We start from the raw sequence: 24,808 nt of genomic DNA, 5'->3' as shown, positions 1-24,808 counted from the left end.
CTGTGTCGCGCCCGTTTAGCCCCTTTTATCCAACCAAACATAACATGCTTGGACAGGAGGTGGCTGGCTACACAACCCAGCCAATGCAGCGTTGCCTGCCAGAAGAGCTCACCGATGGGAATGTTTCAGATATTTAAAGGATTTGTGAGCTCCTCACACTGTAATCCAACCTGGTTAAAGCCAGGATGAATCGTGGGCAGGCCAGCCTGGATGTTTCTAAACGGCGCGGATGTTCCATTACATGGGCCAACGTTTCACAAGCATAGAGGGAAGGCATAACTGTGGGCGAGAAGACCCGAAGCTTCGTGTGGAGCAACAGACTAGGTTAGCTTCCACACAGCATTACTCAGCTGGTGACAATATAATGCCGTCCGACTGATTTCGGAGTGAGACCTCTGCTGTCAAACCGGAGCTGGTTATGTGCCAGCAGCTTAGTTATACACGGACCCATCGAGTCAAACAGAGACCCATAGACTGACATAGAGACCCATAGGTGGCCACATAAGACGGTCACATACTCGTATCGAGATCGAGTATCAGACTCACACATAGATCCATGACTGCATCTATGTATAGTACAATGCCCACTGTTCAAATTGTATTCTATGCACGCAGATATATATTGACACTCACGTGCAGACGTGTAGACTCACAGATTTGCAGAGACCCAAGAGACTCAGATACAGATCAATACCCACACAGCCAGTCTCGTACAGAGACCCATAGACTCACAAAGAGACCCATAGAGTTCACAAAGACCCAATGACTCTCAGCCATAGACTCCCATTGATACCCAGAGTTCACATAGAGACCCATAGACTCCGATAGAGACGCATAGAGTTCCCACAGAGACCCACTGACTCACTCAGCCATAGACTCCCAGAGACCTACAGAGTCTCATTGAGCTCACATGGAGACCGCCTGACTCACTCAGCCATAGACTCTCACAGAGACCCACAGAGTTCACACAGAAACCCGTAGACTGACACGGAGGCTCATGACTGGTCACGTGAGAGACGCCATGTATCGAGAGAGACCCACAATGCAACGTGCCAGCAACGTGTCATCATCTTAGCATTCACACAAAGCGATTTGCTTCGTAGCAATATGTTTCTGACTAACGAATGGGCCAGTCTGGTAGCCCGCACCTCCGATTAGTACGGTTGACTACGCACGATGCGAAAGAAGTTCAACCTACACGCGATAGTTACTCATACTGTAACTAATTCATGAGTCAAATTTACATAACTGATCATCAGAATGCATCTGTGAATATAATCATCATCATCATCAGATCGCACGGTGTGAGCAAGTCTCCAGCCCTACCATCCACTGTGTCTCCCTACTGTCCTCTCTGTTCGTGTGCCATGAATAAGGGTTGTTGCCTGAAACGTTGCCGATCATATGTGTTTGCCTCCGAAGGCCACATACACACAGTGTATTGTTGTTGCCGTGTGTGCTGAGTTGGTTTTGTATTGAATAACGCAGATGTGTACACACAAATAAAACACAGACTCGCAGTGACCCATGGACTCACACGGAGACCCATGGACTCACGCAACCATTTTACAGACTCTGATCAACATTGACACTCACGCGTAGACTGACAACAGACCGATAGACTCACATAGACACATTGACTCTCACAGCCATAGACTCCCATCTCGACCCATAGACTAGCATGGGGACGTCATAGCTTCACACTGATACCCATGGACTACCACTGAGACCCACAGACTCCCACTGAGACCCACAGACTCCCACTGAGACCCACAGACTCCCACTGAGACCCACAGACTCGCACAGAGACGCGCGACACCACACACGCGGTGATGTAGGATCACCGTCGGTCGTGTGGCTGTGGTGGCCACGGTGGTTATCGAGAGGCACGAGTGGCGTCATCGCCTAGGGGTCATCCCCTAGGGGTCGTCCCTTGGGGGTCATCCACTTGGGGTCATCCACTTGGGGTCATCCACTTGGGGTCGTCCCTTCTTCTTCGTCCCGAGCGCCGCACGTCAACCCGCGATCACCCACGACCCTTAGCACCTCTCCCTCCGCCAACCCCCCTCCCCCCCCACCCGCTCCTCACACGTACCACTCACACGTACCACTCACACGTACCACTCGCTGTAGTTGGCGGGCAGTGGCGGAATGAGCGACGCGCCGATCATCTCGGCGTGGACGCGGCGCGCCGGCTCGCTCAGCTCCATGAGCGAGTGGGCGAGCGACACGGACGGACTCGCCATGCCACCCCCTCCTCCTCCTAACACTCCTCCTCCTAACACTCCTCCTCCTCCTAACACTCCTCCTCCTCCTAACACTCCTCCTCCTCCTAACACTCCTCCTCCTCCTAACACTCCTCCTCCTAATCCACCACCACCTCCTCCCAATCCACCACCAAGGCCGTTGCTGTGCATCTTGCCCGGCGCGAGGTTGGTCGCGTGCGTCGTGACGGACGCGCCCGACGATGCAGAGGATGATGATGATGATGATGATGTCGAGGACGACGACGAGTGGGAAGAGGAGGAGGTGGTGGTGGGGGCTGCGGGGGTAGCCGAGGGTTCCCCCGCAGCGGAGGGGGGTTGCTGAGCCCCCAAGGCGGGGGGAGTCGCCGATTCGTAGCCCGAGCTTGCGGCGGGCGACGGCTGTGAGCCCTGGGCGCTCGACTCGTGCACCTAGACGGGCACCGTCCGCATCATCAGCATCATCAACATCATCATAAACATCATCAGCACAAGCAGTAGAAGAAGCAATATCATCATCAGAAGAAGAATCAGTAGATTATGAATCAGCAGCAGTAGTAGAATCGTTATCAGCAGCAGAAGAATAATTATCATCATCATCAGAAACATCATCATCGGCGGCTGAAGGATCAGCAGTGAAAGCAATAAACATCATCTATCCACTGCTAGTCGTCTCCTCTCTATCATCAGCAGTAGTTTTGCCATCGTCATCATCAGCAGCCCCAGCTATAGGGCTCCTCCTCCCAACGTGGTCGCCAGCTCTGCCGGTCTCGCGAACGACGCGCGCTGGTCACGACCACTGATAGGGTCTCATTGATCAACGATCGATCAATGATCGATCAATGAGATCACCAATAACTATTGCACCACTGATGCTGCTGTGAAGCCTGTGTCGTCAGCGTCATGTGTGCGTTGTGTGTGTGCGTGCATTGTGTGGGTGCGTTGTGTTTCTGTGTGTGCATTGTGTGTGTGTGCGTTGTGTATGTGGGGAGTGGTAGTGTAGCGGTTTGCGCGCCCTTCTACGAACCTGGCTACCCGGGTTCGATTCCCGCTCATGGCCAACACCAGTGACAGAGATTATCTGAACCGGTCCTGGGCCTCCCCTAGGTCGACTCAGCCTCAAATGGTTCGGTGTGTAAAAAAGCATCGCCACTAGGGAGACAAAGGCGGCCGAGAGTGATTCTGGCCACCCACCCCCTCGTGTGTCGTGCCGGCCTTCATAGGTGTTCGCTAACAGCACTTGTCCCAACAGTCTGTTACAGGCTATACGGGTGAGCTTTGTCTTTTGTGTGTGTGTGTGCGTGTGATTAGTGTACTAGTCCTGCCCAGCATACTCACTCGTTTACCCACTCACCTACCCACTCACCTTCCCACTCACCTATTCAACCACCCACCCACTAACTTACTTAGTCACGCATTCAGTTGCCCCTCATACTCACCCACTCACTCGTCCACCCACCCAGAATGCCTGCTATGGCTTGGGATTTGCTCTTCAGCGCCTGGCATAGGAGCTCGCGAAGGAGGGAGGGCAGTCCCCACCCTGGATGTTAGCGACTTCTAGGAACCATCAACTCGTCAACTCAGCATGCACAGTTCCCCGTCAACGTATGCAATTTCACTTCACAACAACTCATTGACACACCCGTTCACTTACCTACGAACCCACACACACACACAGACGCTCACTCGCCTACCCCACTCACTCACGCACACATCCACTCACCTACCCACTCACTCACGCACACATCCACTCACCTACGAACTCACTCACACACACAGACGCTCACTCACCTACCCACTCACTCACACATCCACTCATCTACGAACCCACTCACCCACACACACACAGACGCTCACTCGCCTACCCACTCACGCACGAACAAACACACACACCTACCCACTATTAGGTAGATTCAGCCTTGAATGAACTCGCATACCTGATGCGCGTTGTGCATTCAACCTCGGTACTGATGGGGAGACAAAGGCGGCTAGGCGTTGGTCGCTGTAACACCAATCCCACGCCCACTCCCTCCGATGTGCCGAACCGGCCTTTGTAGGCGCTCGCTAACCGCACTTGCCCCAGCGGTCTATGAAAGGCTACACGGGGGATCTTTGTCTTTGTGTTGTACTGAGTCAGAATGGGTGACTGCAGAACGAGTCACTGACAATTACACAATTCAACCACTGGTTATAGTATATATACTATTATATATACACATATATATTGTAAAGTCAGTATATATATAAAACATATACGGTACACGTGTAGACTGTTAAGACATTATATAGACACAAAATATAGACATAACGTTATATAAATATACTATTTTATATATACGCGTGTGTATACTGCTAAAAAAGTATATATAGACAGCGTCTAGTCATAACAATATATGTGTTATTATAGATTTGTGTATACCCTCAAACAGCGTGCATATGTAAACAGTGCATGTCGTGATATCAATGAATGCAAGTTTATATATATATACACATGTATTTATTTAAAGACGATATTGGCAGTATAGTTATACAATTATATACGGTTTAATATAAACACGTGTACGCAGTACTTTCAAAGGCAGTCTATAAACAGTATATGTCATTATAAAACTATAGACTGCTTTATATACTGTATACAAATGTGCATGATGTGAACACAGTATAAATAGGTTATAGACGGAATATATAAAAGCATAACACTATATAAATAACCCACCCGTTCCTTTATACATAAAATACGTTCGAGCGAAGATCATGATAAGTGTTTATCACTGTTGTGTGTATTGTGGCGCGTGTGTGGTGTGTTAACGTGTGTACGAGGCAGTGTGTTAATGTGTGTGGTGCGTTAATGTGTGCGGTGTGTTGCGTTAATGGATATGTTGCGTTATTGTGTGTGGCGTGTGTATGTTGTGTTAGTGTGTGTATGTGCATCGCGTGTATAATGTTAATGTGCGCGGTGTGTGTGCTGTGTTAATGGGTATGCTGCGTTAATGTGTGTGTGTGTTGTGTTAGTGTGTATGTGCATCGCGTGTATAGTGTTCATGTGTGTCGTGTGTGCATTGTGTTAATGTGTGTGGTGTGTTAATGTGTGCGGTGTATTGCGTTAATTTGTGTGGTGTGTGTGTGTTGTGTTAATGCGTGGATGTGCATCGCGTGTATAGTGTTCATGTGTGTCGTGTGTGCATTGTGTTAATGTGTGTGGTGTGTTAATGTGTGGGGTGTGTTGCGTTAATTTGTGTGGTGCGTGTGTGTGTGTTGTGTTAATGCGTGGATGTGCATCGTGTGTATAGTGTTCATGTGTGCGTACTGCGCGCGCGCGGGTGCATTTAAAATCGTGCGCGTGCGGGGAGCGGTGGCGCAACAGTTAGCGCAGTGGAAATAATTTGAAAGAGTCGGTGGGGCCGCCCGTATTGTCTTTGTCCGCGTGTGTCTGCGTAGCGGTTAGCGCTACGCTGCACTATGAAGCCCGCGACCCGAGTTCGAGTCTCGCTCACGGTCAACCACCGTTGACGATTATCTAAACCGGTACTGGGCCTCCCCTAGGTCGACTAAGCCTCAAACGAGTACCTGGTGCGGTGTGAGAACATCGCCACTGGGGAGACAAATGCGGCCGGGCGCGGTGATGGCCACCCACCCCCTCGTGTGCCGTGCCGGCCTTCATAGGTGCTTGATAACGGCACTTCCCCCAACAGTCTGTTACAGGCTATACGGGGGATCTTTGTCTTTTCCTATCGTGTAAGTCGAGTGTGTGTGTTTGTGTACGAGTGTTTGTGTGAACCCGATGCGTACGGTATTCGATTCGGAACAAAAAAAATATTCCATCGTTGAAGCGAGATGTGGAAGGAGGACAATTATGTTTTGCTGATGACGACATAAACAATGATGGTGATGTCAATAATTATGATGCTGACGATGTTGCTTCTAATGATGATGATGTGGTGCTCACATTGACCCGATCCTCTCAACCTTCATGTGCCGGCGCAGCGAGCTGGGTTGCGTGAACGACTTGTCGCACACTCACACACTACACTACACTACACACTACACTACACACTACACTACACACTACACTACACACTACACTACACACTACACTACACACTACACTACACACTACACTACACACTACACTACACACTACACTACACTCTCACCTTCATGTGCTTGCGCAGGGAGCTGGGGTGCGTGTAGGACTTGTCGCACAGCTTGCACAGGTAGGGCTTGTCTGACGTGTGCACGTGCATGTGCTTCTTGCGGTCGCTGCTGTTCGCGAAACGTCGGTCGCAGCCCACGAACTCGCAGCGGAACGGTTTCTCTCCTGGGTGGGGGGCCGAGGGGGGGGGTGGGGAGAGGGACAGAGAGGGCGGTGAGCGACGCCTTCTTGTATAGAAATCGATCCGCAGTGTGTCATGGAGAAGGGACGTTGCCCGAAACGTCGCCAATGATGCTTATATGTTTTAACGGCCACACACACGGCGGCGGTGTTGTTGTTGTTGTTGTCGACACGGGCCGTGTTGTTGTTGTAGTTGGCTGTGTTTGTGTACCACTGCCACCGCAGCACGACAATTTTTGCGTACAGTTTTGCCTGTAGAAAATCAAACCCTGGGGATACAAAGGCGGCCGGGCGTGGCTTCAGAACACAACCCCCCACCCACCCTCACCCACCACCACACCCCCATATAGGTGCCACTCGCTGACAGCGCTTGCCCCAACAGCCCGCGCAGGCTACACGGGGGATCTTTATCTTTGTGTGGTTGTATCCAGCACGCGTGTGTCCCTGTGTGTGGGTAGTGTCGCGGTTAGCGCTACGAACCCGGCGACCCGAGTTCCAATTCCTGCTCACGGTGAAAATCAGTTACGATTATCTGAACCGGTCCTTGGGCCTCCCCTAGGTCGACTCAGCCTCAAATGCGTACCTGGTGCGGTGTGTAAACATCGCCACTGGGGAGACAAAGGCGGCCGGGCATGGTGCTGACAACCCACCCCGTTCGTGTGTCATTCTTGCCTTCATAGGCGCTCGCTAACAGCACTTGCCCCAACGGTCTGTCACAGGCTATACGGGGGATCTTTGTCTTTGTTTCGTATAAGAAAACGACTGCTGCTGATGAGAACACCGAACGTGGAAACCAGACCCATGGCTCTGCCTGCGTGGAATCGATGCTGCTGATATTCTGCAAAAAGCCGGTAGGAAGTCCACGTGGATGATGGGATGTGTGAATGTGTTCTTCGTACACAAGGGCGGCCCCGAAACGTCGGGACATCAAGGTTTTAAATTTCGATTTAAAGCTTTCGTGACTGCAGGGATTCATCTTCTTGGTTCTTTCGGTAAAGTCACGTAGAAGGGAAACAATAAAATATTATGTTTTATTTTTATTATTTATCTTCTACGTGACTTTACCGTAAGGACCAAGAAGATACAGGTTTTATTAAATTTATTTTAACACCGCTATTAAAGCATATTATTCAAGCAGATATGTATTTTTTTATTTTATCGTTATTAATAATAGATTATTTTCGACTTCTTCCCTTGTCAGATGGCACGTACCAAAACTCGACCGAGTAAGAACCCTGAATACACGAACAGTCCTAAATACATTTCAAAATATAATTCGTTGCATCGTGTGCGTTACTGTTAACAGTGGAAGTCAGTTTAAACATTTGTTAAAATAAATTGAATAATCCTACGTGAATTATTAAAATAAATCTGATGATCCTATGTGTCCAGACTTTTGGGCCACTCCTTTAGATATGCGTTCTACATATTTTTTCGTAAAAATAAAACCCCTATAATTTTTTTCTTGACTCGAGTGATTTTATTGCGTTTGTGTTATATCGGTGTCTACGTAGCGCAGTACGCTAACCACTGCGCCACCGCTCCCTCCACCCCACACACACTCGCTATACACGGACACTACAAACAGCACGTTCGGGCAACAACAGCTTAAACCACACACACTCGCACAACACGCGCGAGCCTTATGATAGCACAGAAAAAACCCGCGCACGTGGGTCATGGACATAGCTAACAGATCATCGCCAATGCGTATAGCTAAAAAGGCGCAGTCAACGTACGTTGAGCTAACAGACGCGGCTAACATCGCCAACAGACAGAAAAAAAGTGTCTGTGTGTGTGCGCGCGTGCGTGCGTGCGTCTGTGCGCGCGTGCGTCTGAGCGCGCGTGCGTCTGTGCGCGCGTGTGTGTTTATGAGTGTGTGTGTGTTTGTGCAGGTGTGTTTGTCTGCGTGTGTATGTATGTGAGCGCGTATATATGTGTGCGCACGAGTGTGTTTATGTATCGCTAACAGCACTTGCCCCAACAGTCTGTTAAAGGCTATAGGTGGAAACTGTTTATGTGTGTGGGGATCGGTGGCGCGGTGGTCAGCACGCTGCGCTATGAACCCTGTGACCCGAGTTCCATTCGTGCTCACGGATTGCAGCAGTGACGCTTATCTCCACAAGTCCTGGGTCTCCCCTAGGTCGATTCGGCCTCAAATAGGTACCTGGTATGGTGTGTGAACATCGCCACTACGGAGACAAAGGCGGTCGAGCGTGGTGCTGGCTACCCACCCCCTCGTGTGCCGTTCTGGTGTTGTCCACCCACCCCCCTCGTGTGCCGTTCTGGTATTAATTGGTGCTCGCTAGCAGCCCTTACCCAAAGAGTCTGTTAGAGATATACAGAGGGGATCGCTGCCTTTGTATGTTATGAACATTCGTATGTTGATGACATTGTTATTCGAATAAAAAAAAGAACATCCGTGAAAATAAATGACACAAAGTTACGTGGTTATTGAACACCATTACCATCATCAACATCATCAACATCACCACCATCCTAACCTCTCCAAACTCACTCCCTGCACGCAAAATCACGTACCATTGTTCTCGCGCTCGTGATGCTGCTGCTGATGATGATGGACGTTGATGATAAAGATGCTGATGATGTCGATGGTGATGTTCGTTGTGAAGGTTATGATGTTGATGGGAGTGATGATGATGTTGATGGTGGAGGAGTCTGGATCTCGGTTCAGACGCGACGCTCAGTGAGAGCCACGGAGATCGTGTGAAGCTACCCCAACAACAACAACTACAGCAACTACAACAACCAGATTCTACAACAACAACAACCAAATTCCGCAACTATAACAATCACAACACCAAGCACAACAACCAGATTCTATTACAACACCAACAACCACAACAACTGCAACACCTATTATTACGACTGCAACTACGATAACTACAACTACTTCAACAACAACAACTAAAACTGCCATAACTACGATAACTACACTAACTACTATAACTGTATGAATGCATTCCCTTAATATTTAATTTCGCGCGCACACACACTGCATATAAAGTCACACGAGCTAATGAATCAATTAAGATAATTAATTGCAATTGTATATTTCACTGTTTAATATGAAATGCTATTTGTCCATTGCAGAAGGGGAGTTTAATCGAAATTTATCGTTTTGTATACACACAATGCATATAAATTAATTATACAGCAGTGGATGAAGGCTAAGCCAATTTAATTACGTTTTATATAGTATATGTATATATTGTAAAATAATCTTGTCACTCATCTGCTCGATGGATGATCTCATCACACACGGGGGAGGGTTGTTTGACCATACTTCACCATTCTGGTCAATGGGGATTTGGTGTGATTATTTATACGTGTAGTGTGCGTATGTACCAACACAAAACGTATGAATTAACTTTGCTTAAACTTGGCTTAGGTTGTACAAATAGAATTGAAATAGCGAAATAGATAATTGCAATTAATTATCTGAATAGGCTAATTAAGTTATATTTAAACCGTAAAACACTGATGAAAGCGAACGCAATTATGCATTAGAATGGAAGCTCATTTGCATATGTGCATTTACATATTCGCATTGATAATGAGTTGCAATTGTTTTTCCTAAGACAAAAGACAAAGTTCCCCTGGATAGCCTTAACATACTTTTGGGGCAAGTGCTATCAGTATAAACACACACATATATACATACATACAAAACACAAGGGTCCCCCGTATAGCCTTAACAGACTGTTGGGGCAAGTGCTGTTAGCGAGCAGCACCTATGAAGGCCGGCACGGCACACGAGGGGGTGGGGTGGCCTGCATCACGCCCGGCCGCCTTTGTCTCGCGAGTGGCGATGTTTACACACCGCACCAGCTACTCAATTGAGGCCGAGTCGACCTAGGGGAGGCCCAGGACCGCTTATAACACTCGTCACCGATGTGGGGCCATGAGCGGGAATAGAACTCGGTCCGCCGGGTTAGTTCGCGTAGTGCTCTAACTGCTGCGCCACCGCTCCCGACACACGCACACACACAACACGCACACAACACACACACACAACACGCACACAACACACACACACAACACGATATACACAACAGAGACAAAAGCTCATCCACGCAGACTCTCAACAGAGAGTCGGGACTAGTGCAACGTATTCACAAACATTAATCGATTACACATTCATACACACACCGATATGTATATACATATGCACATATACACGCGTAAAGACACATATATACAATGGCAAAGACAAAGATCCCCCGAATAGCCTTAACAGACTGTAGGGACAAGTGCTGCTAGCGAGCACCTAAAAAGGCCGAGACGGCACACGAGGGGGTGGGTGGCCAGCGCCACGCCCGGCCGCCTTTGTCTCCCTAGTGGCGATGTTTACACACCGCACCAGATACTGATTTTGAGGCTGAGTCGACCTAGCGGAGGCCCAGGACCGGTTCAGATAATCGTCACCGGGTGTTGGCCGTGAGCGGCAATCGAAGCCGGGTCGCCAGGTTCCTATCGCAGCGAGCTAACCGCTACACTACCACTCCCCCCACACACATATATATGTATACATACAAACAATACGCAGATATGCACATAGTAATTACGTTATTTTTCATTAACTAATTCTTCCACCTCTCCTCCCCTTCTCATTTACACCCTCCCCCATCACCACCCACCATCACCACCCCCCCCCCCCCCCCATCTCTCATTTACCCCCGGTGCTCCTCGACGTGCTCTTCGGCGTCTCTTGGTGATGCTAATGTGGTTGGCAAGAGATGAGGGATCCAGTCCCGGGTTTTGTGTTGGCGAAAGTAGTCGCGCTGAGTACCATTAGCATGAGAAGCGAGGAGCTGGGGTGGAGGAGGAGGGAGGGTGACGAGAGGGAGGAGGAGGGGGAGGGGAGAGGCGGAAAGCCCCCGCGAATACCTCGTCTCGATGGGATCCATCCTTCATCCACACACAGCGATCACATCGCTACAACAGCAGCAGCAACAACAACAACCACCACCACAACTCACAGCAACAACAGGCACGGTCTGTGAAACAACAACAGCAGCAACAACAACGACAGCGGCGTGGCTATGCCTGGCGATAGCGATCGCTTAGCGTTGCTTACGGAACGATCGCTCCCTTGCCAAATCTGAGAATCAGAATATTTATTTTATATCGGAGGAGGTATCCGATGAGCTATGAAGCATTTTTTTTTCCCACGGATATCGCAGTCGTTTCAAACATGTCCTCAACTATACGTCCCCCACCCGTCTGTCTCTGTGACGAGAACCATGTACCGAAACGTCGACTAGAACGCACTTCCACTCGCGCACCACCACGCACACGAGCGGGGCTGCAGGTTGAGCGGTGTTTGTGCAGCAGCTCTCAAACGATGTCATTATTGAAACATTAAATATAACGCAGCGCAACGGAAGTTGTATCAGCCGTGGCGACAGCAGCCTCAGCAGCAGCACATTACAACCATAATTATTTATAACAATAAAAACAATTGTATCAGCAACACCAAAGACAAAGACCCCTCCGTGTAGCCTTAACAGACTGTTGGGGCAAGTGCTGTTAGCGAGCACCTATGAAGGCCGGCACGGCACACGAGGGAGTGGGTGGCCAGCACCATGCCCGACCGCCTTCGTCTCCCTAGTGGCGATGTTTTTACGCACTGCACCAGGTACTCATTTGAGGCCGAGTCGATCTAGGGGAGGCCCAGGACCGGTTCAGATAATCGTCACCGGTGTTGGCCGTTGAGCGGGAATCGAACTCGGGTCGCCGGGTTCGCAACGCAGCGCTAACCACTACACCACCGCTCCCCACCACCACAACACCACAACCACCACCAGCAGCAGCAACGGATCAAATAGCATCATCATCAGTAGCAGTGGCAGCCGCTTAGACTCGAACTCAGGCAATCGTGGGGGTAGCGGGCGACTCGGGGTTGGCGCTAGCTGTTTGTAATCGACGAGCAAATGCGACGTTGCGGCGTTTTGCTCATGAAAGCGCGCGATTAATCAGTTCACTCCGAAATAAAATCAACTATCGCGTGCATTTTATTGGCGCATTCATTAATGGCGCAACCGTCTCGGGTTCTAACGAGGCGTGCGAATAGAGGGGGGAGGCAGTGTGCGTGTGTACATTTGTGTACGCGTGTGGCCATGTCCATGCTTGTGTATGTGCGTGCGTGTGTGCGCGCGCATGCGTGTGTGTGTGTGTGTGTACCTGGTGCGGTATGTAATAAGGGAGACAAAGGCGGCCGGGCGTGGTGCTGGCCACCCACCTAACCACCCTCGTGTGTGCCACAGTGCCGCTTTTCACGAGATACTGCGACTCGCTGACAGCACATTGCCCCAACAGTCTGTTAAGGCAACACGCTTCTGAACGATATTTAAACTAAAACAAGAGTAATGGTGGACACCCCACGTTCCACTTATTAACAAAAAAGTTAGAGATTTAAAAAATGTGGGCATTGTACCGCTACTATGTACGGAGGGAAAGTCTGAGCAAAGTGAACGGAATCTATATACCAATTAAATGGCACGATTATCCGCGTGAAATATATTTAACAATTGAACCTCATGGCCGTTCCCCGGGGTCCCACAGCACTCCCGACTCTCGCGTGATGTCCGTGATGCAGTCATTCTTAGTCTGCTGACGGTCGGCGATGCGGAAATCGACTCATCTCGACGAGCTGTACACGATGCATCGCCACGCACTGCGGTGCGTGCCGCGAGCGTTTCAGGTTTTCGGAGCGATCGCCCTCGCTGCGTTTCGACATCGCGGAGTGTGGCACCGATTTCTGATTCATTGGTTACACCGAAAACAACAGTGTCCCAGAAATAAAATATTTAATTGCCTCGGCCATTTGGTATTATTTGGTAACCCCGGGGTGCCGCCATGAGGATCAAATTATTACTTTTCAAATAGTATATATTAAAACACAAACTATAAAGTTGCCCCGTATAGCCTCAGCAGACTATTGGGGCAAATTCTTCATGAGGTGGGGGGAGGGGGGGGGGATGGGCAACACCACGCCCGGCCGCCTTTGTCTCCTTCCCAGTGGCGATGTTTACAAGTCGCAACAGGTACAGGTACTAATTTGAGGCCGAGTCGACCTGGGGGTGGGGGGTCGAAGAGGGCCAAGAACCGGTTCAGATAATCGCCCACGTGGTGTTGGTGGTGGTGGCCGTGAGCTGGAATCGAGCTAGGGCCGTGGCGCAGCGCGCTGACCGCTACACTACCGCTACCCACATATGTATATCGATCATATATAGACATACTTGAGCGACCCTGATATACATATATACACACGACTCTACGGATCGTGAGTGTTGTTGTTGCTGCAATGAGTGTTACATTTTTATTTGTGTGTGTGTGTGTTCCACGACTAAAATCAACGCGACAAATATGCTTGTAAAACATTTGTTCGATCCACTGCTGGATGAAGTCTGCCCATCCCCTCCCTGTGGGTCATGGAGGGAGGGGGGGAGTGGGAGGTCTTAACCATTCTTAACCAACCCCGCTCATTGTTTTTTGCGCCAATTTGTTGCTGTTGAACGATTTGCCAGGCATCAACTTGCGGGTTGCTATTTTCCCGATGTGGCCACTGATGTAAGCCGGGAATTTGAAACAACTCAGGTGGGTGAGGCGGGGGGGGGGGGGGGTGACCAGATGTTAACGACCTCGCCTGGTATACAGGAGGACGTGGGTTCAATCCCGACCCTGGCCCCTGCTGCTGTATATTTTAAGTTTGCGTGTCTCTCTCTCTCTCTCCCCGTGATCGCGTGGATTTTTCTCCAAGTTCTCCAGTTTTTTTACCCCTCCGCATTTAGAAACGCGCCTTAAAAAGTATTTGAGCTGCTACTATAAATGTCACCGCGATGATAAGCCCACTTCGTTGAGCCATCATTACTGATAGCAGGTCGCTTCAGAAAAAGAGCTCTTTCGAGCTCGGTAGGCTTTTCCTGTTGAAATAAAAGCAGTTGTTTCGTTTTTAGTTTTAATTGGCCAACTTCTCCACGCCTTACGAACTATATATATTTATAAATCATCGTAATTATAATCAATCACGATTATCGATCACGCGATCATCATCATTACCACGATCCATGGTGCAGATTGCCCCGGAATTGTCCACTGCGCATTTTCGTGAATTGTTGTTTCCACGTTCTTCCTCCTCCTCCTCCTCGCGTCTCGTGCCAACATAGCGACGTTTCGAGTGTTCAGCAGTTGTGATTAAAGTTAGCGCTCCCCTGTAACTACATCAAGAATTCGTCTCATTTGTTAATTCCATTATTATTATTAATCACGCGAACTTATTTGACGCCGACTACTACGGCTGCTGCGACTCGTGCACGTGTTCACAAAACCAACCACTCCACCCACCTGAAAAAAATAACACAATCTGAATTGTGTTCGTATGTGCCCCGTGTGTGTGTGCGTGCTTTACTGTGCGTTCGATTCCCGCTCACGGCCACCAGCACCGCTGACGATTATCTAAAGCGGTCCTGGACCTCCCCTAGGTCGACTGAACCTCAAAATGAGTTACCTCGTGCGGTGTGTATAAACATGGTCACTGGGGGGGGGGGAGGGGAGACAAAGGCGGCCGGGGGTGGTGCTGGCCAGCCACCCCCTCGTGTGCCGTGCCAGGCCGTCATTTGGTGCTACTCGCTAGCACCACTTTCCCCCCGCAAACAAATCAGTTGGGGCTATACGGGGGATCTTTGTCTTTGTTATGTGCGTCGATTCGTGTACACGAGGACGCTGACTGCTATTGCGACGTAGCGGGTGGACATTTGAACCACATTCTGTCCACGTGGAGTACACGGAATCATCACCATCTTCTTCTTCTTCATCATCATCATCACCACCATCACCAGTAGCGGCAGTAGTCGTGGTAGCCATGGTCAATCCACTGATGGATGAAGCTCTCCCCTCCTCCCTTCCTCCCCCAGACACCCACCTCCCCATCCGCCACAACACATTCCGCAACAACACAACACTGTGTCCTTAAAAACAATCAAATAAAACATATATATGATCGGCGACGTTTCGGGCAATATATCACTCTCTTGATAGCACGTGATATCATCATAAACGCCGTAACAAGAACGCACGTGATACAATGTTGTCTTTCACGCGAATATAACTCTACATTTGGTTTAGGATGTGTAAGATAATTTGAAAAAGCACACAAAGATCCCCCCGTATAGCCTTAACAGACTGTTGGGGCAAGTGCTGTTAGCGAGTAGCACCTATGAAGGCCGGCACGGCGTGCTGATGGTGGCCAGCGGCATGCCCGGCCGCCTTTGTCTCCCCGGTGACGATGTTTACTACCCACCGCACCAGGTAACTCATTTGAGGCCGAGTCGACCTAGGGGAGGGCCCAGGACCGGTTCAGATAATCGTTACCGTTGATGGTGGCCGTGAGGGGGAATCGAACTCGGGGTCGCCATGTTCGTAGCGCGGCGTGCTAACCGCTGCACCACCGCTCCCCATATATTTACGTAAAAAAATGCAAAGATCCCCCGTATAGCCTTAACAAACTGTAGAGGCGAGTGCTGCTCGCGAGCACCTTTGTACGTACACACGTACACACACACAAACTGTAAATATATATTCATGCTGTATATTTCGGGAAATCCCGTGCAACTTTGTACGATACTTTCTGTACCAATCCCCCCAAAAAATAGCCTTAAAGGCGGCGACCGATAATGTCATTCGATAGCGTCGTTAACTCACGTGGCACAAACCACAACTGCCACCAACAATAACAGTGACGACAACAACAACAACGCTGCCGGATTACGCGGCCAAATGGAAGTTGAATTCCACCACTTTGGGGTTGTTCACAGGTTTCACGTTTCTCATCGATTCGCCTGGCGACCACAGCGAGAAAGATCAAGTTCAGCTGGGATGTTGAGGTTTGGGAATACTCGACAGAGAGGGTCCTCCCCCCCCCAACCCCCCCAAATAGCAACTCTGAACGTCCGAGGAACGTTATATCCCGTCTCTCTCTCCCCGAGTCCGCCCTGAACGAGAGCCACTCTCGTTCACGCTCTCATTCACACACGAATGAATTCATCTCGTTCATTCACGCATGTATTCACCCACTTATTCATTCACTCAGTCGCTCACCGATTCACACGGTCAACTCGCTCGCTCACGTCACCCACTCACTTATCAACTCGTTCATTCATTCACTCGCTAATTCACTCACTCACCAAAGCATCCACTCACTAATGAACCCATTCGTTAATTTAATTAAGACCCTCTTTCACACACGTGCATTGCTTAACATCCAATTCACTCACGCATCGATTCGGTCAATAACTCACACGCGTACACACCTGAACAGCTCGTTCACTTACTCACGCATTCACTCACTCACGCATTCACTCACTCACGCATTCACTCACTCACGCATTCACTCACTCACTCATTGAACTCGTTCACACAAAACATCACACCGGCGAGCGCGTGGTGTTCGCAAACCCACGAGGGTTAGGAATGATGTGTCGAACCAAAAGTAATCGCTCATTCGTTCAATGATTCAATCATTCACTCTCGCTCACCCATTCACTCGCTCGCACACCCATTCACTCGCTCGCTCACCCATTCACTCGCGCATCAATTCACTCGCTATTAATTCACTCGCTGACCCAATCTCTTACCCATATCCTCAGATTGGACGCGGGATTTCTCGTTGACGAGGGTCGCCAAGAAGACGCCCAGAGGTTCGAGTACACGGCGAAAATTTCATCATCCTCGTCGTCGTCTGCCATAGTCAATCTACCGCTGGATGATGCCCCCCCCCCATTGCCGCTTCAAACCGTCGCGGTATAATGCAATGAACGCGCATCTTTAATTTAATTTTAGGCTCTAATGCATTACATTTTAATTCCGTTCTGCCTCTATTAGGGGCTTTCACGCTCTGTGTCGATTAAAGGCGAGGAGCGATTAATCTGACCATACTTCACCACAGTGGTCGACGCGGAGATGGGAAGAGTTCAGATGGTATTAATATTATTATTATATATCGTGTCGGCTCGCTACAGGGTCACACTGCCGTGGTGCCCTAACCACTGCGCCACCGCTCCTCCACCGATATCGTAACGCGGCGAGATGGTGTCCATAGCCTTAGCCGAATGTTTCATTGCCTGGTGTTTGTACATCTGATATCGATGCATTATCTGATATTATCTGTACATCATCTGATATCTGTACATCTGATACGATGCCAATTCACGACTTTTGCAAGCGCATACATTACACGTTTGTGTGTTTATATATGTACACCTACAAAAAAACAAAGATCCCCCGTATAGCTTTAACAGACTGTAGGGGCAAGTGCTGTTAGCGAGCACTTATGATGGCCGGAGCGGTACACGAGTGAGTGGTGACCAGCACCACGCCCGACCGCCTTTGTCTCACTAGTATACACCTACGTACATGTATACACACGGTTGTGTATATATGAACGTTCCTCATCACAGTAAACAGTGGTGTATCCACTGCTGTACCATTGCTACCCCCTTCCCCGTGAATTTTACACCCCCCTAAAATAGTTAATCAATCTCACCCCCCCCCCCCCCCCACCACCACCATCACCCAGCCCCCCAATCTCACAAACCCGTCCTCGCCTCTGATCATCATCACCCCCACGACGGTCAGAAACCGTGTTCTATCCACTGCTTTGCTATCCAACTCCGCGAATCGCAGTCGTCAATAGCTCTGCGGCCGAAGACGACGCGAACGTTACCACCGGCGACGTTTCGGGTTGGGGGGGGGGGGCTCCTGCATAGCACGCGAGGTTGGTTACTGTTGGGGTGGGGGTCGCTGGACTTAGACCCCTACCCTCTACAAAATGTAGTCTCCCCCCCCCCACACCTTTCCCAGCCCCCCCTCTCCACCCACAACAAACCTCACGACCCCCCCCCACTCGCACCGCCAGCCCCGCCCCCCGCTCCTTCACCCGTGCGAGTCCGCTGGTGGATGTGGAGGTTCTCGGAGCGAGCGAAGACCGCCCACTCTTCACCCGCCCGCTCACCAACTCACTCACTCACTCACCCACTCACTCACCCACTCCTCACCCGCCCAATCACCAACTCACTCACTCACTCACCCACCCACTCACTCTTCACCCGCCCGCTCACCAATTCACTCACCCACTCCTCACCCGCCCAATCACCAACTCACGAAGACATTCGTTCACTCACTCACCCATCCACCAACGTTCACTCACTCACCCACCGACTCGTTCACTCACTCACCCACCCACTCGTTCACTCACTCACACGCCCACTCGTTCACTCACTCACTCGCAAACTCGTTCACTCACTCACCCACCCACTCGTTCACTCACTCACCCACCCACTCGTTCACTCACTCACCCACCCACTCGTTCACTCACTCACCGACCCACTCGTTCACTCACTCACCGACCCACTCGTTCACTCACTCACCCACCCACTCGTTCACTCACTCACCCACCCACTCGTTCACTCGACCTCACCCACCACTCGTTCACTCACTCACCCACCCACTCGTTCACTCACTCACCCACCCACTCGTTCACTCACTCACCAGACCCACTCGTTCACTCACTCACCGACCCACTCGTGCACTCACTCACCCAATCGTTCACTCACTCACCGATCCACTCGTTCACTCACTCACTCACCCACTCACCCACCCACCCACCCACTTACCCACTCGTTCACCCACTCGTTCACTCACTCACCCACCCACTCGTTCACTCACTCACCCACCCACTCGTTCACTCACTCACCGACCCATTCGTTTACTCACTCACCGATCCACTCGTTCACTCACTCACCCACCCACTCGTTCACTCACTCACCCACCCACTCGTTCACTCACTCACCAACCCACTCGTTCACTCACTCACCGACCCACTCGTGCACTCACTCACCCAATCGTTCACCACTCACCGATCCACTCGTTCACTCACTCACTCACCCACTCACCCACCCACCCACTTACCCACTCGTTCACCCACTCGTTCACTCACTCACCCACCCACTCGTTCACCCACCGACCCACTCGTTCACTCAGCCACCCACCCGTCTCTCACCTGTGTGCGTCCTCTTGTGTATCTTGAGGTTCTCGGAGCGAGCGAACACCTTGCCGCAGGCGGGGAAGGGGCACGGGAAGGGCTTCTCGCCCGTGTGCACCCTGATGTGGTTCACCAGCTTGTACTTGGCCTTGAAGGGCTTCCCCTCGCGGGGACACTCGTCCAGTGACACACGTGGTGGGCCGCCTCGGGCCCTCCAATGTGCTCCACGCTCACGTGGGTCACCAGCTCGTGCATGGTGCTGAACGTCTTGGAGCAAGGCTTCGCTGGCTGCCCGCCCACGCCACAAACCACCACCTCCTCCGGGCTCCGGTTCAATCCACTTGCACACGAGCTCTTCCTTGATGGGCTGCCGCATGTATCGGGAAGAAGGCCCTGCGCCGCCCGAGGTGGGCCATCATGTTGAGCGGCCCGTAGCCGTGGTGGTGGCGGGTGGTGGTGGCGGGTGGTGGTGCGGATGGTGGTGGTGCGGGTGGTGGTGGTGCGGGTGGTGTGGTGCGGGTGCACCGCCTCGCCACGCGCTCCGTACGCGTCGGAGCGCGGCTCGCCGCGCCGCTCTGGTGATGGTGAGCGTGGTGAGGGTGGTGGTGAGCGTGGTGGTGAGCGTGGTGGTGAGCGTGGTGGTGAGGGTACTGGTGGTGAGGTTCCGGCCGCACGTACAGCTCCCCCTCCCGGGATGCTCAGCCGCATTTGTCCGGCAGCTGCCGCAGCCGCCACGGCCGCCGATTGATCGTGAAGTCCCGGAAAGATGATGCCACCACCCCCAGCTCCTCCACCACCACCACCAACACCACCAACACCACCTCCTCCTCCACCCCCTCCGACGTCCGCGTGGCCGTGGTGGTGAGGGTGGTGGTGAGCGTACGGCGGCGGGTGATGGTGACTGCTGTGCGGGTTGAGGCCACCACCACCACCACCACCGCCGCCACCACCACCACCACCGCCGCCGCCGATGGACGCCTGTAGGATGCTGCCCCCGTGCTGGGACGCTGCGCCGGCAGCGGCGGCGGCGGCGGCGGCCGCGGCGGCGGCGGCGGCGACGTCTCCCAGGCCGCGGTTGCGGAACAGAAAGTCCCGCGTCGAGTTGAACGCCACCGCCGCCGCGGCCGCGGCTCCGTAGGACCCCACGTGCGGGGAGCCGTGCCCGCCCAGCGGCGTGCCGGAGGGGTGCGCGTAGGCGCCCGTGGACTGCGACGAGAAGGCACCCTGCGATCCTCCACCACCACCAACAACTCCACCACCACCTCCTCCTACTCCTCCTCCTACTCCGCTCCCTCCGACGCCGTTCCCCGTAGCCGCAGCCGCGGCCGCGGCTGCCGCGGCTGCGATGTCGTGATGGGAATGGTGGTGGTGGTGGTGCGACGCCGCAGACGACGACGCAGACGACGACCCCAGCTTGAAGGCGGCGCCCAGGTGATGGTGGTGATGGTGGTGATGGGGGTCCCCGAAGACGCCCCCGAGTCCCATTCCTGCGCCGCAGTCGCCGCGGTCCCCGCCGCCGCCTCCGTCGCCCCCTGCCTGGAGTCGCGCGGTAGGGGGTGGATACCCGCTGAGCGGGGACGGGTACTGCGCTCCGCTCTCCAGCAACATGGCCATCGGCGATGCTGCGCGAGCGAGCGCGCTCTCTCTTCCTCTCTCTCTCTCTCTCTTCGCTCTCTCTCGATCGTTCGCTCGCTGCGAGATTGCGTGTGGCGCTCTCTCTCTCTCTCTCTTCCCCACTCTCTCTCTTCCACTCTCTTAGCTCTCTCTCTCTCTCTCTGTGTGTGTGTCGGCCTCTCGCTCTGTTCTTGCACTCGCGCGCGAGACTCTGAAGCCCGTGGATGAATGTTCGAGTCTCTGTTTGTTGCGGCGCTTGCTCTCGTTCGGTTTTTCGTCGTCGTCGTCGTTGTTTGTTGTTTGTTGTTGTTGTTGAGAACGACAAGTCCGGAAGAACGATGAACAAATGAAGTGTGTTCAACAACTGGAGGCGGGAGGTCGCTAAAATCTCGCTCGCTGAAACTCTCCCCCCCGCCCGCCCGCCTTAAGAACACCACTCGCCCTGCGCGCTCGCTCGCTCGCTCGCTCTCTCTCTCTAGTGGCGATTTATCCTTCAGATAAACGAAAAAAAAGCCGCAGTTTTTTTTTTACTTTCACTCGACGACTCGTCTCGTCGTTTGCTCGAACGCAGCAGCAGCAGCAGCGAGCGAGCGAACGAAAACCGAACCAAAAACACGAAACCCCAACACCCCCCCCCCCCCACCCTCGTCTCTTTCCAAAAAAATTACTCCCCCCCCACCACCACCACCACCAACTAAATTGTATTTTTATAACTTTAAAAAAAAAACAGAACCCGCGGATAAACTTTTCGGGTCTCGCGATAGAACACAAAACAATCAAATCCACCACCACCACCACGCGACGTGGTGGGTGAGTGGGGGGGGGGGTCTCTCACGCAGTAGCCTCGCTCACGAAACCGCTCTCACGCACGCACAGCCATCGCCTTACCCCCCCACCACGCACCGCACCGCACGGACACCGCACGCCACCCACCCGCTGGATTGTAACAAAAAAATAATAATGAGTCGGGAGGACAACGGCCCTACCACCACCCCACCCCCCCCCCCTCTCTCTCGCTCGCCTCCACCGCGAGCAAAATTGCGTGGTGTTGTCACGCAGCGCAGCACAGGCGCCGTTTCGGACTCAGCAAGCGGCAGCGGCGACTCGCGGTGATTATGGCAGAGACCCCTCCCAGACTCCCGCAGATAAATGAATTGAGGCTGCGTGCGGGACATCCACAAGCCTCCCCCCCCCCACCACCACCACCATCACCCACCCCACCACCTCTACCTCACTACCCCAACCCTCTTCCTCCTCCTCCTCCTCTGCTCCTCCTCGTCAGTGGGCTCCGCCTGCTCCGCTTTGCTTCGCCCACCACCCAGTCGCGTGACGTGGGGCACGAGGCAGCCGAGCGCGATTGGACGGGGTCGCTAAATCATCCATTGTTTGAAGAAGCGGCGCGCTGGAGGAGCCGCTATTGGATGAGTCGCAGCGAGATGCCCCCCCCCCTCCATCTCTCCCCCCCCCTCGGTTCCCTCCCTCCCCCCCTACCTCCCCACCCTCTTCATTTCAAACCAAACCCACTCATCACACTCCCTCCTCATCGTCTCTTCTCCTCGCTCGCTCCAAACGCTCTCTGCTTTGCTCGCGAGCTCCTTCCCCACCTTAACCCCCCTTCTCCACTAGCCCCCCTCCCCCCACTCTTCTCGCTCATCAATAAGTAATATGGTACACAAACTCATTACGCGTTGCGATAGAGCTATGCTCCACGTACAATTGATCCATCAACCTCGCCGACTCTCTCTCTCTCCACCCCTCTCGATATAGTGTCTATAAATATCAATGAAAATGTGTTGTATAATATCGTGTGAAATATGACTAATAATATAGACGGCACAAAACGCACACGGGCGTACGTACACACACTCGCACAAAGATCGCCCGTGTAGCCTTAACAGACTGTTGGGGCAAGTGCTGTTCGTGAGTAGCACCTGTGAAGGGCGGCACGGCGCACGAGGGGGTGGGTGGCCAGCACCACGCCGGGCCGCCTTTGTCTCTCCCCTGGCGATGTTTTACTACACCGCTCCTAGTACTCGTTCGAAACCGAGACGTCCACCTAACACACGCGCGTGGTGCAACTACGCCTGCTAAAACTGTAACCCTTAATCCGTTTTCACAATTTACAACATAAAAACCGCGTGCCTAATAAATATCGCGAACCGCGAGCCGATGCCGGGCGGAACTTCATGTAAATGAACGGTTGGAACGCTCTAGACCGGTAATTGCACGTGCGAAAAACCGATATTAACCGGTTAGACCCAGCTGAACCCCGGTCTAAAAATGATCACCGAGGTGTTAAACCGAGTTTGAAACCAATCTCGTATCGCTTCTTTCGCCTTGCAAATGATCCGTTCACGCGCTCTAAAACGACCGTGGAACGCTCGCCATGCGTAAAACGGCTCGCCAATTATGAATGCCGTTGCGCTCGGCCACTGAAGACGAACCAAACAACAACCAAACAACACACAAACAACACACAAACAACAAACAACACACAAACAACACACAAACAACAAACAAGCAAACGACTGCGCCGTCCGTCGGCCAATCGCGAGTTCCAGTTCGACTTTGCCGTGGGGCGCCTTGTGGCTGCATCCGACGCCCCGCGCGCGGGATAGAGAGGAGCCACACGGAGCGTTGGCGATTGGCTGCCGAGTGGGGGGGGGGGGGGGGTGGTGGTGGTGGTGATACAAAGGTGGAGGTTTGTAAATGACTTGGGCAATTGAAATGTGTGTATGCAAAAACAAGTAGAATCGGTAACGCGCGCCCGTCATTGTATGTCTCTCCCTCCCCCCCCCCACCTCTAGCGCCAACGTTTAGGGTAGACAGAGCAGTGAGTAACCTACTAATTTTGAGGCTGAGTCGACCTAGGGGAGGTAACGAAATTGAGAGAGAGAGAGAGATTCGGACAGTCGCTGCCGAATTTTTATATCGGTCGGGCGTGATCGAGAATCGAACTCGGGTCTACTGAGGTCGTAAGCGCAGTGCGCTAACCGCTGCGCCACCGCTCCTCGCACACACACACAAACGAGCGCTTAGCATAAAAAACCGCGCATTCACAAATGCATACACACGGAGATACAAAGAATCACACACTCGCACACACACGCGCGCGATACACACGCATACGCGCACACAAACGTATACATATATACGCACGTGTTCACAATGAAGGTCATACCCGCACACACGACATAGACAAAGACCCTCCGTGTAGCCTTAACAAGCTGTTGGGGTAAGTGCTGCTGTTAGCGAGTAGCAGCACCTATGAAGGCCGGCACGGCACACGAGGCGGTGAGTGGTCAGCGCCACGACCGGCCGCCTTTGTCTCCCGAGCGACGGCGCTTACACATCACACGTGGCTACACTCATTTGAGGCTGAGTCGACCTCGGTGAGGCCCGGGACCGGTTCAGAGAATCATCATTGGTGTTGGACGTGAGCGCCAATCGAACTCCGGTCGCTGTATTGGTATACTACTGATCCCTCCATATACACACAACATGTGTGTACATGTATACACACAACATATGTGTGTATATATATACACACAAACA

At 52.1% G+C, this 24,808-nt stretch overlaps 1 pseudogene; it reads right to left on the bottom strand.

Annotated features, from left to right (window-relative positions):
- Positions 1–22,696, bottom strand: LOC116954421 (uncharacterized; annotated as a pseudogene).
- Positions 22,697–24,808: the final 2,112 nt, after the last annotated feature.

The sequence above is a fragment of the Petromyzon marinus genome, chromosome 55, assembly GCF_048934315.1.
Source record: "Petromyzon marinus isolate PM22_M1 ecotype Great Lakes invasive population chromosome 55, UKy_Petmar_22M1.pri1.0, whole genome shotgun sequence".
NCBI classification, from domain to species: domain Eukaryota; kingdom Metazoa; phylum Chordata; class Hyperoartia; order Petromyzontiformes; family Petromyzontidae; genus Petromyzon; species Petromyzon marinus.
Note: the sequence above shows the minus strand (reverse complement) of the source record. Positions and strands in the feature narration are given on the sequence as shown.